The sequence below is a fragment of the Ochotona curzoniae genome, unplaced genomic scaffold (assembly GCF_017591425.1).
Source record: "Ochotona curzoniae isolate NIBS_2020 unplaced genomic scaffold, NIBS_Ocur_1.0 contig_2688, whole genome shotgun sequence".
Lineage (NCBI taxonomy): Eukaryota > Metazoa > Chordata > Mammalia > Lagomorpha > Ochotonidae > Ochotona > Ochotona curzoniae.
Window position 1 is genome coordinate 13,491,984 of NW_024465553.1, and position 17,100 is coordinate 13,509,083.

Genomic DNA, 17,100 nt, shown 5'->3' on the forward strand with positions numbered 1-17,100 from the left:
TTTTGTGTGATATGAAAAATGTGCAGTTTTATTTTCAATATTAAATTATAATGTGAAGAATTTCATTTTGAAAAGGAGTTTTTTTTCCTTATCATTTAGATTCCTTAGGAATAAATCATATTTTCTTTCTTAACAAAAGAGTTTATTCCCTCTGATTAAAATATAGCAATCAGTATAGTCACATTTGTACCTTCATGAAATTTTATGATAGGGTCATAAAAAATAAACTACTTCAATGTTTTCTGATAGATTGCTGATCCCCTCCCGAGGAATACGTATGTATGGAAAGAACTTGGTGAAATGATTGTTCTTTTACTGCAACCTGTTCTGTAAGTGTGTTCCAGTATTTTTTTTGATGGAAGGTATTTGAGTGCCCCTTTAGTTGCTTCCACCGTCTTTGTAAAATGGACTAATCCATGAAAATTCTGTTATTGGAAATTTATCTAGGATGAGTTTCTCACTGACTCATTGGGGGAAACTGAGAAAGAGCTTATTCCCTAGGTATGTTTCCTTGCAAAGGTGGTAGTTTACAAAAGCTCATCACCTGAGAATAACTTAAGCATCTACTAAGAGTCGTCGATGCTTAAATTGTTAGCTAATTTTGTCTTCCATATTTTTCTGACTTTGCAACTTAAATTTTCTCCTTTTAAGACAGAATTATCCCAAATTCATTCTGTTATTGAATAATGTTTTGGATACTTTCTATTGTTCCTCTTTTAGATATTTTTCTTTAAATTTTGCTCTTAACGTCTGGCTGGTTGATTCACACTGTTTTAATTCCTCGCCTGAGCTTTTAGCTCTGACGTCATCTTGTTCTTCCAACACCCAGGTTTCCCTTCTGAGGCTCCTGGTAGGTCTAGTTTCCCAGGACCTGAGTCCTAAGGGGATTGGGCACTTTTGCTGCTTCATGCTTGAGATGAACCAGTAAAACACCTTTGAAGTAGTGAGTGGCTCATTCATAAACTTATTCTGGCAGCCAAATAAAATGAAAAAAAAAGAAAGAATTACTTATTGTTTCTATCTTGAGTTTTTAAATGACAAACCTTGATGTTTCCATAGGGTAGCACTGTGCCCTTCCTACACTCTTGACTGTAGACAAATAGCTGCTTCTCTGTTGAATACATTAAAACAAAAAAATGAGGAAATGTATGGCCACCTTCCTCATCTCCCTGTCCCCTCCCTTGGATCCTGTTTATAGAATGCGCCTCCTATGGATTGGCTGCTTAGCTGAGAAGCCTGTGTTTGCTGTTGCTGGTAACACTGAATGGAAATGTCTGGGTAATTTTGGGATGCTTTCTCAAGATGTCTGTCACGGATCTGTTTTTTAGCAGTCTCCAATAACTTCATCTGTAGCAAGGGGTGAGAGGTTCTCTTCCCTCTACTTGACTCATGTTTTTTTTTTTTTTCTGATGGCTTTTTCTAAAAAAAAAAATTCTAACCAAAATCCCAACATAGAAAATGAAAGAAATTTAGAAAAAAGTTTATTTACTTAAAAGACAGTTATAAGAAGGGAGGGAAGAGGAGAAGGAGGGAGGGGCAGAGAGAGATCTGCCATCACTTGGTTGCCTCCTAAGTGGCAGTAACGTCCAGAGCTGCTGCCAGGCTCAAGTTAGGAGACTTGGACCATCTCTAATTGCTTTCCCAGACACATTATCAGGGAGCTGAATTGGGAGTGGAGCGCCTGGATTTAGCCTTGCTCTCATACTGGATTCCAGCATCCTAGGAGGTAACTAAACCTACTGCATCACAATGCTGGTCCTGGAAATAATTTTTTTTGAAAAATAATTTTTAGTAACACAAATAGCAGAATGATCATAAATATAGTTAATAAAAATAAAAATTTTCTATTCCCAATGTTCGCTTGGCCAGGAGTTTGGAAAATTACACTATTATGAGGGTTAAACACATAACTGAGAAAACGAAGTGATTTAAGTGGAAGAAGAGAATAATCCATAAGCCACACTATCATAAGCTATTATTGCAGTGCTTAATATTAGGAGACCACAAGATGTAATTTAAAACACCCATTTACTCGAATGTTGCAACCATGTTAAAAAACCATTAGTCCATTCTTACTATTATATAAAGGCTTTTTTATTCTTACCACATTTTCGCAAAGCAATTTGGATTCTTAAAAAAATCCTTTGATTCTAAAAATTAACAAATATGTTATTTCTCAATGTTTCAACACAGTCTTTGATTTCTGCAGCTTGTGTTCTAATATGAAGCATACAGATTCCCTGTTATGACTGTCGGGTTTGTTATTTACAGGCATTGCAAAAAGTGAAGAGAATGGATGAGGAGAAATTTTGGTTTAGTTTACAATTTACCTTGAACTTGAACCCTCTTTCCAACCAGAACCAGAACCTTTGCATATCTTTAAGTCTTTACTGTAATTTCTCCCAAATATATTGCAGGATATAACCTTTGGTGACATGGCAAACTGAGCAAACCTGAGTTCTATGAATGCTTCTGACTGCTTAACTATAGGTATGGTACTAATTTACTAGACAAAAAAAATATCTTATTTTTAAAGTTATTAACCCCACTTTCCAGGAAGGCTTGGAGATGACAGCCACCTAATTCTTACCTACAGAAAAAGTGATAGCATCAGCAAGATTAAATGGAGCCACACAAATCCCAAACCTTCACAACTAGAGAGCAGAAAAGTATTACAAAATTTAAACCTCTAAATAACAATGTTGAGAAAGCCTATTTTTAATGACCTGTGAAAAGTCTGTAGAAATCAAAAAGGAAAGGGGCAAATGTGTACAGAGGAGAGAAGGCTAAAGGAACACTATAATCATTTGGTAAAGTTTGCCCTAAATACAAAAATATTGACTATTACTCCTAATAGACCAAAGCACTAACATAAGATGTTTGTAGGACCTATAATACAGTATTTGGCAATGTATCTTGGAGAAAAGAGAATAAAGATGGTAGGCTAATTTTCTGTGTCTGCAAATGGTGGTAACCCTGAGAATACAATTCTGCTCTCACCTCAAGTGGCTAAGAAACTTAAATAAAAAAAGTACACACCCATTGTTTTTAGATTCAGGACAGTTAGCAGTGCAAGACCTGCAAGCGTAATAAGAAAAGGTGTCCTAAGATTAACCTGGTTTTCTACCTAGAGGCACCTTCTAGAATACAATGTGGATGAGGAACTCCCAAGCTTCATGTGATACATCCACTGTGTTAGGATAAATCAGACCAGACATCACTGACACAGGTGTATCCGATGAGATCTACAGAGAAGGAGCCACTGCTGCTGCTTCTAGTGCTGGTAGTACTCCTGCTGCCTCCTTCACACAGCTCCGGAGATCTGCTTGATTCTTGTAAGGAAGCCTTGTATGAACACAATGAGCTTCAATGAGACTAAACAGAGAACAGCCTCAAGACTGCTAGACTGGAACATCTCCAGGGTACACAAAAGGTGGAGACTCGAGCTCCGAGCAGCTAGAACTGAGGCTGCGCCAATTCATTAAACAATCAATATTCTTAAGAATCAAATCTGATAGTAGGGCTAAACAACCCTGGGCAGAATGGTATCCTAGGTTTTCTCGGGAAAAAAAAAAACCTTGAAGGATCCAAGCCTCTGCATTGCAAAGTAAAACCAGTGTTGAAGGAAAACAGCAATAACCAGATGAATAAGACAGGCAAACCCAAAAGTCCTGCATCGAATAACCACATGTCTAGAAATAAAAATGATCAAAATAGGAGAAAAGTAAATTTATGGAAAGATGGACGGTAGCAAGATAAAGAATTTAACAGGAAAATATTTTGAAATATAATGTTATAATGATAGTTTTATAATAAAATAAATACATGTAGCATGATTAAAAACATAAAGAACATTGTGAACATAGTGAGGAAATAACTGAGATTTAAAAGCATGAAAAAAATACATAGTTAAGAAAATGCATCACCTAAAATGTCTTTAATTCTCTGGATAGAAACTGCAACGGATTAGACACTACGATAGTATTTATTAGTGGACTTAATTTTATGTAGCTGCAGAAACTGTTCTAACTGGATTAAAATAGAGAAAAGAAAGTTGACAAACATGAATATTGACTCCATAATGAAACAATATCTAGTGATTTAACACAGATGTAATTTGAATATAAGATATACATCAAGCCATATGGCAATTAAATTCTTGAAAATGAGTAATAAAGTGTTAATTCTTAAACAACAAGAAAAAACATTAGTGAGCTAAACATCAAGAATTACAATGGATTTTTGTTCAGAATCATATCAGTAATAAGAAAATGGAATATCACTTTTGTAGCCTTCCTGATAAGAGGGCATCACCCATACCTAACTGTGCGGAAGTGTTAGACATCTGCAAAATACAGGCACCAGTTGGCATAGGTTCTTCTGAATGTGTGTGTCATTGTTAAACTGAAAAACAGACCTGTTTCAGACAGGAAAGTGATGTGATGACAAAACCACCAAAGCTGGGGTAAATTTTATATAAAATTGAATCCTGTTGATCTGCTTTTCCTAATTTCTTATTTTACTGTGGTTGTGAATATTTAAATATTTTGCATTATGTAAATAGTATTTATACAACCTTCTCTCTGACAGTTCAGAAAAATACAATATATACTTACGTAGCTAGAAGAAATCATGTGCCAAATATCATAAAATATTCTGATAACGTGAATTAAGGATAAAGCATACGAAGGATAACATGCACGAAGGAGTTGTTTCTACTACTCATCCTACAAATTACAATTACCCTATAAATTACAAATATCTCAAAATTATTAACATGATTTTATTGTTTTAAGGCATTCCCTGCTGGGCTCCCAGCTGCAGGTTTTACAGTCCAGAGAGCCTCTGTTCCCCTTCCTCAAAGGGCGAGTTTGCCCACATCCCCCTGACACGCAGGCATTTTCATTTACTGCAGTACCACAACAGGCTGATTTCTCTCTAGTGCAGACTGCTATTAACTCCAGATCTAGCAGATTTCCAACCACAGGGGATTGCATTAAGGTTTCTAGGTAGAAATGGAAGTGTAGCTTGATCTTGAAAAATGGAACTTTTCTAACTACTTGAGGAAGAGCCTGGAATTTGGATTTGAGTTTGTTCTAGGTAAGGAAAGAGCAACTGTGAGGAAGAAATATCCATATTTCAAAGACACAGTTGCTTTACTAAGAAAGAGCTTATTTGATCACTTTATAGGTTCATAATGGTTAGATTTTCAGTATGTAGCTTAAGAACATCTATTTTCATTTTATGTAAGAGGCATACACTGAGAGAGACAAAGAATGAGAGAGCGAGAGAAAAGCAACAAAGACTCCATCTTCCATCTGTTGATTTACTCCCTAACATCCTGCAATAGCCAAGGCTAGATGAGGACAAGGTTGGGGACAAGGACTGGTAACTCAGTGTGGGTCTCTCACTAGGATCCAGGCACCCAGCTGCATGCCTCATCATTTCCTGCCTTTCAGAGAGAACATTAGCAAGGTGGAATAAGACTTGAAGCAAGTTAAGACTTGAAGCCAGGCTGACAGCATTCCACGAGGCATCTTAACTGCTCTGCCAAGTGCTCTTCCCATCCTTTGCTTCTTTTCCATTCAACACCTATTATTTTATAACTAGCTTGTGACTCTTCTTAGAGTCAGACTTTTCTTAAGATTTTACTAAGTTCTAGTCCTTGATTAGCCTTTGTTATTGAAGGACAAGGCAGACAAGAAAATCCCAGCCGCAGAAAGAAAAAAAGAACAATTGTGATCATTTTAAAGGTGGGCAAGCCCCTTGTAATGAAAAGGAAAATCATTTCAAAATCTTTGTTTTTTCTTTCACTGTGTCATCCTTTGTAATGAATACATTTGTGGCGTTGTGGCAGAGTGGACATACTTGTTGGAATTCTGCTAATACCGGTACAAATGCTGGCTTTATTGTTGAATGCTGCATGGGTGATCCTGGGAAACTTTCAGACTTGCAGACACAACAAACTGAATGGAAGAAATCAAGGTGTCCAGCTAATTTGCACATGGCGTAATCAAGAACTGTTACTTACGACTATTTTTCTTGCCTTTCATTATGCTCTCGTCTCTATTGGATATGTTCTCCTTTTTCTTCCCCTTCTTTGTTGTTTATCAAGATCCTATTTTTGGTTCAAATTCCACATTACCTTCTGTGGCTCCTCCCCTAAATGCCCAAAAGGATAATTATATGAACTTATTTTTGAGTTGAAAGAAAATGGGTTGAACTTCCCCCTAGTATGAACATGGAGTCACATTTCTCAGGGTATCAGCTAAAAGAATTAAGTTCAAGGTGCTTGGTAATAGTGCTATTGCAATATATTTATTAAACAGACAATTAATACAATCAGGCCTGTGTCTTGGAAAGAGGGTGTAAATGGATTTAAGAATTCTCCCTTGTTAAGTGCCATCCTAGTGTGTAAGTGATAAAGGAAAAGACATTTAGACTACAAAGAAATATTTAATTTAGACCATAAAGAATTTTTTGAAAGCCACTCATTCTTGCAGAGCTGGAATACATGAGATGCTGGAACTCTTGAAAGCAATTTTGATAATACACAACTTCTGTCTCATGTGTTTTTCTTAGAAGCAAATGTTGCAAAATATGTCTTCTTTGTGTTTCCTTCCTTCAAATTCATCTCTTTTTAAATTGCACTGTAACCCCTTGTGGATCAGGATGAAAGCTGTAATGAAGCATATGTGTAACAAATGTTTAACAAAATTAAAGCTGAAATGGGATGTGGTAGAAGTACAAGCCACAAGGACAACAACAACAAATCAGTAGCAAGAGCCTGGCTAATCTTTTATTAAGGATTTTCTTTAACCCTCACAACAATCTCGGTGTGATGCAAAGCTTTGATTTCTACCTTCCCAGAGAAGAAAGTAAGGTTTAGAGAGTTTAAGTAATTTGCCTGAGGTTACACCTTAGGCAAGTGGTAGAGGCAGAATTCAAACACAATGTAAAGATGCAATTAGAGGAAGCTGAATCCAACCAGCTTACCTTTGGAAAATCCTTTCTACCTTTCCTCATCTTCCTCTCTAGGAGATTTGAGGAGTCTTTCTGAGCAATAACATGCCAACTAGCATTATTCATCTTACTGGTCACCACACTGAGTCACGTAGCCCCGAATGTACTGACATTTTGGAAGGCATGCTATATAATGAGCAGTTGCTGTTTTCATTCGTGTTGGAAAAATTAGATTGTCCACAGAAATGAATCACATCACACAGTGAGCCATCCATCTCACTCTAGAGTTCTAAAGAAGAATCAACCAGGTTTTCTTCCCTCATGAGTTTGTGGGGATAAATCTTTTGTTCTGTTTTTGTACTGCAAAATTGCTTCCAACTTCAGTGTGCTCTGTTTTAGTAGGTCAGCTTGATTCTACTTCGGTGCGGAGCGAGTGAAAACATGGATGAAGATTTCAAGAACGAGTGTTTTTGACAATGACTTTGTAATAGAATTAGCACAGTACTCACTGTTCCTGTGGCGTTTTAATGGACACACTGAGAGGTCCCTTGTGTAGGAAGCTAGCAGGTGCTTGGCCTAGAGAAAAACGGAAGATGAAAGAGACCAGGAGAACCCAACTTGCTGGGAAATAAGTGCTTCAGTAATTTTTGCCCAGGAAAATGTTGGCTTTGGCTGCTCTCTAGTGGTGGGTCGTGTTTATTGTCAGCAATTCCTGCTGGGATTCCAAATTGAAGGGCAAAATGGAAACATTCAAACCTTTGCTTGGGAGACCCAGAGCTAGCTAGCTTGCTAGTGTTCGTGTTTTCTCTCTCTCTCTGTTTCTCTCTCTTTATCGTCTCCTTCCCTCCCTCCTTTCTTTCTCTCTCTCTCTCTCTCTCTCTCTCTCTCTCTCTCTCTCTCTCTCACACACACACACACACACACACACACACTCACACACATACATCTGCACCACAAGCCATGGGGGAAAAATGATGGGAGAGCAGCATTGAGAAGAAAATGAGAACAGAGTCTCTCAGCTGGAGTAACATAGGAGAACTCCAGATTTCAGATGCCTGTGTTCACCTCCTGCCTCCATAATTATTAAAGGAGCCTCACAAAGGTCCTCTGCCACTCACTGTGGTGCACTTTGATTTTATGTCGTTCTGCTTTCTCAAGTTGGAGCAGTGCTGACCCTGAGGTTGCAGCTGGTATCTGAGAGCTGGCTTCCTAACAGTATTGGAGAAACCTTCTCCGCCTCAGAAAGAAGGACACATTCCCCCGCCATCTCCTTTCTGAGGATGCACCTAGGCTCCTTCTCTTTTCTCTGTTTCCTTACCAAGCAAAAGGAAGGGGAGTGTCAGGTTGGCAGTGGTAAAGGACTGGGGGACCTACTCATCCTAGTTTCCCCTAAAACCTATGTTAGAGATGATTGACTTGCTGTTTTGAGTTTCATATATATCTAGAGGAAAGATAGTCAAATGGCATTAGTTTCCAGCATGTAGGGAGACACAGCCAAGGCACACCTTGTATTGGTCCTGTCCCTACATTGACTTTTGTATGAATGCATGGAGTTTATTCCACCCATTACATCTCAGCTACTACATCAATACAGCGGTGGTCGCAGTGGTGGGAAGCCGAAATCTTCACATTCTGGATTTCTTTTCTCTCTAATGTTCACTGGATAAGATACACATAAAAGAAAACTAAAATAATAATAGTAAGTAACCTGAGTTGTTAAGAAACCATTTGAGTCTTGGTCAGCCAAGCAGCCATAGAGAAATGCTCAAAAGCATGACACCAGGGAAGCAGCATGGTGCTAAGTAGATGTGTTTCCTTTCTAAAGGGCAGGCAACAAGGTCATTGCCTTCCAGAACAAGGTCCTCCACAAAGTCCCCTTGCCCCCCTCCATTTTCTAGAGTCTGCTTACTTTGTATTGGTGTCTCTATATGTGAAGCAAACTGGGGAATTAAAGCAATTAGTTAGTTAATTCAGGCAGAAAAACCCTACAACACCCACATATGCTGTAATTATGTAGACATTTCAGGCATAAGTAAAGTTCAAACCCAAATGATCAGGAAAGTGCTTCAAATCTTCTGAAAGACAGAAATGCTAATTACACAAAACATCCAGTGTAACTTCACAAGGAATTGGTGAGAGAGCAACATTCTTGCTTGCCGTGCCCAAAGAGGAAAGGGTGGAGTAAGGATAGTCCATGTCTTTCAAGACCTGGAGGAAAAAGGTAGAGGTGCTGAACTGGGTTGTGCAGTATAAAAGATAGCTTTTGTAAATATGCCCAGGAAATACAAACCGAGAGAAATTAAGGCTGCTGATCAGTGAGACTGAATGTGAAATTGATGATTCAGATGAATTGAGAGAGCAAAAATGAGGCAAACGCATATGAACGATTAGGAAAAATGAAAACCTTGCCAAATAACTATTGATCACAATCCGATTAGGGCACCTAGAGTCTGGAAATTTTGTGCATTTGTAAATCAGGTAAGACAAATATCTGAGATTTAAAAATTTAGCCTTATACAAGTTAGTTGATACTATCTGTATGGATCACAGTTTTCCAGAGAAATAAAATAGTATGACATAAATGAGGAGAGAGATCTCCAGGATTAGCTTGCATGATTTTGGGGGCCACGAAGTCCCATTGTTTTCATTTGCAAATTGGAGAACAGGAGAACTGGTGGTACAATTCAGTCCAAGTGTGGAGACCTGGGATTCAGGGAGCTGATGGTTTCAGTATCTGAGTCTCAAACCCCTAAAACCAGGAACATCATTTCCTGAGCGCAGAAGAAATGGCTCAGAATCCCTTCTGGAGCGAAATTTCTTCATCCTCTGCCTTTTTGGTTCCGTGTAGACCAGTGGTTTTTGTATGATTTATAATGGTTATGCTTTCTCTTCTAATGTCTTTTACAATTGTAATCCATATTTTTCTTTGGTATTATTCAGAGTACAAGAAATTGCTAATCCTGTTTGCCTTTTGAAATAATAGCCTGGTCCCAAGGGCAAACAATCTAGGCACATGCTCCTGTCCTGTTAGAACCATCGGATGTTAAGGAATTCAGAAGGAATGAATCTCGAACTGAAAACTCTAAGTTAGAAAAGTTTGTTGTTCGTCATTTTCACTTCCTGCCTGCTAGTCTACCATGACTTTTATTTTTTCTGGTTATGACTTAATTCTCCAAAACTTGGGTAAACAGTGTCAAGGGAAATTCATTGATTTTCTGCCAAGAGTAGCTCATGTTGCCCATACACCCTGCTCACTCAGCCGCATGAACGATACATAACCCTTTGAGGCACTCTGTGGTGGGAACCCAGAACCCGGAACCATCGCAACACCTATTGCTGCCACTCAGCTGGTGCTGGGTTTCTGGAGTTGCACTGCATCAGTGCCCTGAAAGCCAGTCGCAGCCCATGTACTTCTCAGCATTGTGGCCTATGCAGAACTTACACTGTCATGGGATTCCCACAGTCACAGTGTGCTCTAGAGTATTCATGTTGGTCCTTTACAGTGCCTTGTCTGCAGGAGGGAGTTGTCCGGTTCTGTTGGAACTCTACTTAGCAGCAGATTGAGGAGGGAAGAAATAGGAGCTCCATCATAGAACAAAGCGGACCTCCCTGCTGACTGCCAGCTCTCTAGGCCAGACTCAAAGTCAATGGAGACAGAGGAGATCTTCCCAAGATAAAACCATGAGTCGCATGTACATCATTGTAGTTTCCTCACTCTTGGGTGTCTCCCTGCTGATTGTTGGTATCTGTGGTCGGTAAGATGGGAGCATAGCAAGGTGCCTCCTTTCATGGAGCTAAGTAGATGTCTGGCTTACTGCCAGCTCTCCAGGTCCTCACATAAACTGGGGGCCATGGAGTTCTCCTGCCAACAAAATTGACTGTGGTATGTGGCTGCTACAACCACCACCTTGCTTTGGGAATTTGCCATCTCCTGGTCAGCTGCCAGCCATAGCAAACACTGGTAGTACTGCTCCCTATTACATACTTGCACCATGCCCTTCCTTGTTGTTCCATGGAAAGTCTATGCTGCCCTGTAGATTTTCCACTATAAAGTTCTCTCCAACTGTCCTCTGTGAACATGGAATTGCGTGTGTGTGTTTTACTGACATCTTCCCATGGCTGAAATCAGCATGTCTTTCTCCCTATTTGACCATCTTGGATTTCCATTCATATCTTTGTGATTATGAAAAATGCTGTAGTACAAGGCAGAGTACAAATATTCTTAGATCCTTTGGCTCACTCCCCAAGTGGCTGCAATGGCAGGAGCTTAACTGATCCAAATCCAGGAGCCAGGAGCTTCTTCTGAGTCTCTCACATGAGTACAAGCTCCCAAGGCTTTGGGCCATCCTCTACTGTTTTCCTAGGCCATAGGCAGAGAGCAGGATAGGAAATGGAGCAGCCAGAATATAAACTGGTACCCATATAGGATCCTGATGCATGTAAAATGAGGGCTTAGCCACTAGACATCATGCCAGGCCCATCTTTTATCTTTTTGAGAGTCATCATTCTACAAGGAAGGCACTGCTTTTTCTAGTTGTCATTTCATTATGTCCATCCTATCCAGTTCCTCACACCATATACAGACCTTGTCATTGCTATGTGAAGAATCATTCAGGGGCCTTCAAGATGGAAGGAAAGTGGGATAGAGGAGTCCTCCTCTCCTCCCTCTCTCATGCTGCATTCATGGTGCTTCTCTTTGCTGATTTGTGATGCAGGGACACCAAGCCCTGCAGCTGCAGACAAGCCCTGTGCACAGCTTAAAGTGTTATTATTCTGATATATTCAAATAGTTGGGGATACCCACAAAATTTGATTTACAGTTATTTAACCAGCCATAAAGTTTACTTGTCTTTCTTCTTATCAAGAGGAGCATAGTAAAATGCCCTTTCCTTTCCAGAGACACAGGTAGGTAGGTCTACAGAGGCAAGACCTTGCAGATGTTTGATCAAGTGAGTGAACCTGGAGTCATCTGGAAGTAATTATGTGAGTTATCTGTAGCAGGGATTATATAGAGGCCTTGGCCAGAGTTAAAATATTTGTAGCTGAGCAGGGATTGTGGTGCAGCAAGTTAAACTGTTTCTTGCTTGGGCTCTCAGATCTGAGTATCCAATAGAGCACTTACCACTCTGTGCTTCCGATCCAGCTTTCTATGAAGGTGTCTAGGAAGCAGGAGATGGTGGCTCAAGTACTCAGATTCCTGCTAACCTGTGAGAAACTCAGTTGGAGCCCCTAGTTCATGGCAAGCTTGACCAAATAGTGACTGTGACATGCATTTAGGGATAAATCAGTGGATGGAAGATTGCTTTTCTTCTCTCCCTGTTCTCTCTTTTCACTCCCTCCCTTCATCCTTATGTATCGATCAAGAGGTTATACATGGGTGGGACATAAAAGGCATGTTGTTCCTTGTCCGAAAACTTTACTTGCACGCACTGGCCAATGTTTCTAGAACTTATCGACTATCCCAATCACTTATTAGATATAGGTGGGACTTAATATTAGATACTGTCATTTCAGTCATCTGGTTTTGATGTCTCTAGCTCTCTTTCTGTTGTACAAGATTGCTTTAACTGTTTTGGTTTACTTATATGTCCACATGAATTTTTGCATTTTTTTTCATCTGAGAAGAATGTCTTTGGTATTTATATTAGGATCATATTAGATATGTAACTTTCTAGGGTAGTATCAACATTCTGATGGCATTAATTCTTTCAAACCACAATAACAAGTACTTTTTCCCCTTTTTTTTTTTTTGGTGTAGGTAGAAATCTCCTAATTAAGGTACAAAACCATCCCCAAAAAACAATAAGAGTATTTATGGAAAATGGTAGACTAAATCACTACCATTCAATAACAACCTATTATCTGAAGTTTTCTGGAATTGTTCTCACAAATACTTTAGAAGACTTTATGTTTTACTGTTGGAAGTTTGATTATAGTGTGTTATGATGAAGATCTTCTCTGATCATGTCTATCAGATGTTATATGTTCTTATACTGGAATGTCTCCATCTTTTTCCGAAATAGGAAGGTTTGCTGGGTGTTTTTTTGGGGGAGGGGGGTGGGTGTTGTTCTAATCCATTCTCTCTCTTCAAATCCTCAGGAACTCCTAAGACAGAAATGTTTGGTTATTTGATAGTAGCCCTCACATCTTGAACTCTTTCCAGTTTTTCTAGTTTTTTAAATCCTTTTTTTATGTCTGACTATAGCTAAGCATTTGTCTTCTCAAATATTCTTTTCTTCTGTCTCATCAACTCTGCTGCTAAGGCTTTCCACCTTGTTTTCTGTTTAACATATTGAATTCTTCATCTCAAGGATTTGTTTCTCTTCTATCTTTGTCTCTCAGTAAAATTTTTCATCTGCTGTGGTCCAACCTCTTAAGTCAAACACAGTGCTGGTCCAGAAACGTATTATATCATGCAAGAATCAAAAGCAATGTATGCTATGAAAAATGGAGCCACAAGGTATCCAGGCCCACTGCTAGTGTGAATGTAAAACAGTACTGCCGTTATGAAAGACAGTGTGAAGGCTCCTCAGAAGCTGAAAATATATCTACCATATGACCTAATCATCCCACTCATGGGAATTTACTCCGAGTAGAATAATCAAATGATAGAGTTCTCTGTACTCCTATGTTTATGCAGTTCAATTCACAATAACGAAGATTTGGACTTAACCCACAGTCCATCAACCAAAGACTAAATAAAGAAAATATGAAAATGTGCTATGTATAAACTATGAAATACTAGTCAGTCATAAAGAAGAGTGAAAGCAAAGCCTGTCCTGCAGCAGAATGAATGAATGAATGAATGAGTGAATGAAAACCATTATGTTTAGTCACATAAACCAATCCAAAAAACCAAACATTGTGTCTTTTCTCTGATATATGACAGTCAATGTAGAGTAAAAATGTATGGGAATGTATTGGGGTTTTTTTGTGATATGAGTGCTATTTTTAGTTCTTGTTTAATTCCTGTGGATCTGTGGCCTTCCTACCTTTACCTTTGAATATTATGATTTGTGATACATTAAGCCTATGGATTAAAATTAAATCTTGCAAAAATTAAACAAAGGAAGGAAGGAAGAGGAGGGCTTAAGGGAGAGAGAAAGATGAAGGAAAGGGTAGTTGTCTGTAGCTAGGAAATGCATGATATATGTTCTCTTAAAAAAAATTTTTTTTTATTATTTTAGATGATGTTTACATAGTTGACCATTGTGTGAAGGATTGAGGGTTAAGGAATCGGGGTGTGATTAGTGTTTCCTACTTTTCTATTTCTTCTTCCTGCTTCTCGGGGAAGGGAGATATAAGCGGAGAAGCCATACCCAGCCTCTCAACCTCCTCGGTACCAGGGGATGGGGAATGGCCTCCCAATATCAACCCAGGGCCCAGATGTAGCACATGCTCTGAGGGTTCTGCCCAGATGGTTTAGATAGTTCTGAAATTCTGTTGATCTCACTGATCAAAGGATGAGGAATCCCTTCCAACGTCCAGATGGAGCAGTGGACAGCAGCCCCAGCTGCACATGGAGGAAATGGCAGCCCTTTGGGGCCTGCAGGGGATGTCTGGTATCATAGCAGAGGATGGAGAATAGAGCTAATTGGATGACTACCCCACCCAAACAATGACAGCAAAATCTGGGCAAATGGAGACCCTGGTGTCAACTATGTCAGACAAGGAATTATGTTCTCTTTATATTAATGAAAATTTTTGAATGTATTAAGTCCCTTCATATTATCCATTCCATCTAGTCCTGAGACCACACACAGAAAGCATTGTCCATTCATACACAGTCATTCAGGAGCTCTGCAGAAGGGATGATGAAATGGAAAGTACCTCTTTCTCACTTCCTGTCTTGGCTCATGGTACATTTCTTCAGCTGCTCTCAATCCCAGTATTTATGGTGAGTTTATCCCATGACATTGGAAGGTACAATTTATATTTTGTCCTACATGAGGTAGCCCTTCTGGCCAGAGGAAGGGTAGGAAGCATGTTAGGCAGTAGAAAAGAAGGCAGTGAGATGGTGGAGAAGAAGCAGGAGTGAGGAGATAAGAAGGAAACCAAGGGTATAAAAGAAATGAACTGCACAGTATTAGCATGGACTTTCCATTTTGAGGATGGAAATATGGTAATGATGCCTTATTTTATGCTTATTTTATGCTTTTTTCCCCAGAAGCCCTCAATTAGGCCTTGAGAAAGGAGTCAGTGCACCTTTAAAACTTTCCGCTTAATCACCTATAGCGAATGCTCATTTAATGATTGTCTTTTTGTACCAAACAAGAAGTAACAATGCTTTTAGCGAAAGGAATGGAATGAGAAAGAAATTGCCTAATCAGCCCTGCTCATGCAGTGCTTTGTGAGAAAGATTATTGAATTTTCAGTCTCCGCAGAATTTTAATGAAGCTCCATCTTGCTGGAAAATCCAGCCCTTTGTCAATTGAGTTCAATAACTCGACCACCCATGTAATAAGATGTACCAGTTGAAATCTTTCATTCTGCCAAACCAGACATGTGCCAGAAGCACTCTGGAAATATGGAAGTGCTGTGTGTGTGTGTGTGTGTGTGTGTGTGTGTGTGTGTGTGTGTGTGTGTGTCTGAGACAACGGACAAAACTCTCACAATCATGAATGACATGATATGATGTAAGTAGCATACCATCATTTTTACTTTACGGCCCAAGATAAATGACATTTGTCAGGACACAATAAAATTAGCTGTGGTTAGGAGCCAGATGGTTTTCCAGAACAGTAACACTACCACTCTGTCCTCTTCTCACTACAACTGCGGGGGACAGTGACTTCCACTATGTCTTGTTTGTTGGTGAGGACCTGGATGGTATGGTAGATAACATCCCCCATTCCCAGGGATCTGAAACTTGAGAATGTTTCCTTCCAAAGGTCTTGTATCAAAGTGCCTGGGTTCGATTCCTGGCTCCACTCCCGACCACAGCTTCCTGTGACACAGTGATAGCTCTAGGAATTGACTTTGAAAATGATGCATGCTGTTCTCTTCCATAGCTATCCATTCTGTATTTTCTGACCTTTTTCCTGAACTTGGATTACCTGGAGTTGTGACCCAAAGTTTTACTCTTGAGGATCATAAAATCCTCATTATCATGCTCTGATGGGATATTATCTTATTTCAGTGATGAAAGTCATAAGTAAGCAGTAATTCCCAAGATACACTCAAGTGGATTACCCATTTCCTAGTCTGTAATAGTAGGACTGCCTCTTCTGTTCGTTCTGTGTCAAGTTTCCTCTCTGTTAGGTACTTGCACCTATAATCAAGAAGCCCTCATGACCTAAATGTTAATCATACTAATTCAGTGATACACTCATAAAGTGTATGCTCTGTGTGGACCAGAGTCTTAAACCATAGAGAGGAAAAGTAAAAATTTCTCAAACAGATAATTTAAAGTAACTGTAAGTAGGACCAAGCCTGGTTCCTGGAATTCATTTATTTTATACATAATACATAACACAATGCATAAACTGTTTTACTTGGAGACTGACATTCCATGTTCTCCAACTCTAGTCCATGAGCCAATAATTAAGATTAGTTTTAGCAAGGTATTTTGCCAGTCTGGAAACATCCAGGTGGCAAAACCACACGGTCATTTCTTTCTCAGAGTAGCAGTGGTAACTGAACAAGGTGGGGACATCCAAATTGGCATTAACATTCATTAGAATGCCTAATATGGTGCTAAGCTCTACATCTCATTTTCTTGGTTATGAAGAGTCAGATTCATTTGAAATGTTTTCAAGTTTTATTCATTGTTATAAAGACTTATTTTCATAGTTGGGTTTTACACAATTAATTTCACATGGTGTTGCCATTCTACTATGTGGTTTCTTGAATTAATTTAAATAGCATTTCCAAGAGGAAAGCCACATGGAAAAATTAGGACTCTGTGCTGGGCTAATTCATTAGATTAACAGCTGTGGATTTGTGCACTTACAGAGAAAAGAAAATTATCTTGGGAACTTGGTTCCATTACCACAAGTTTATTGTTCCCTATAGATCAAGTGTACCACATAATGGAGTTTGCTCCAAGAAATTTCTAGAACTGGTAGCAAAAGCACTGTAGGATATACATGAAATCCATGGTAGAGACTAGAAAAGACTCTCATTCAAGTGTCAGGA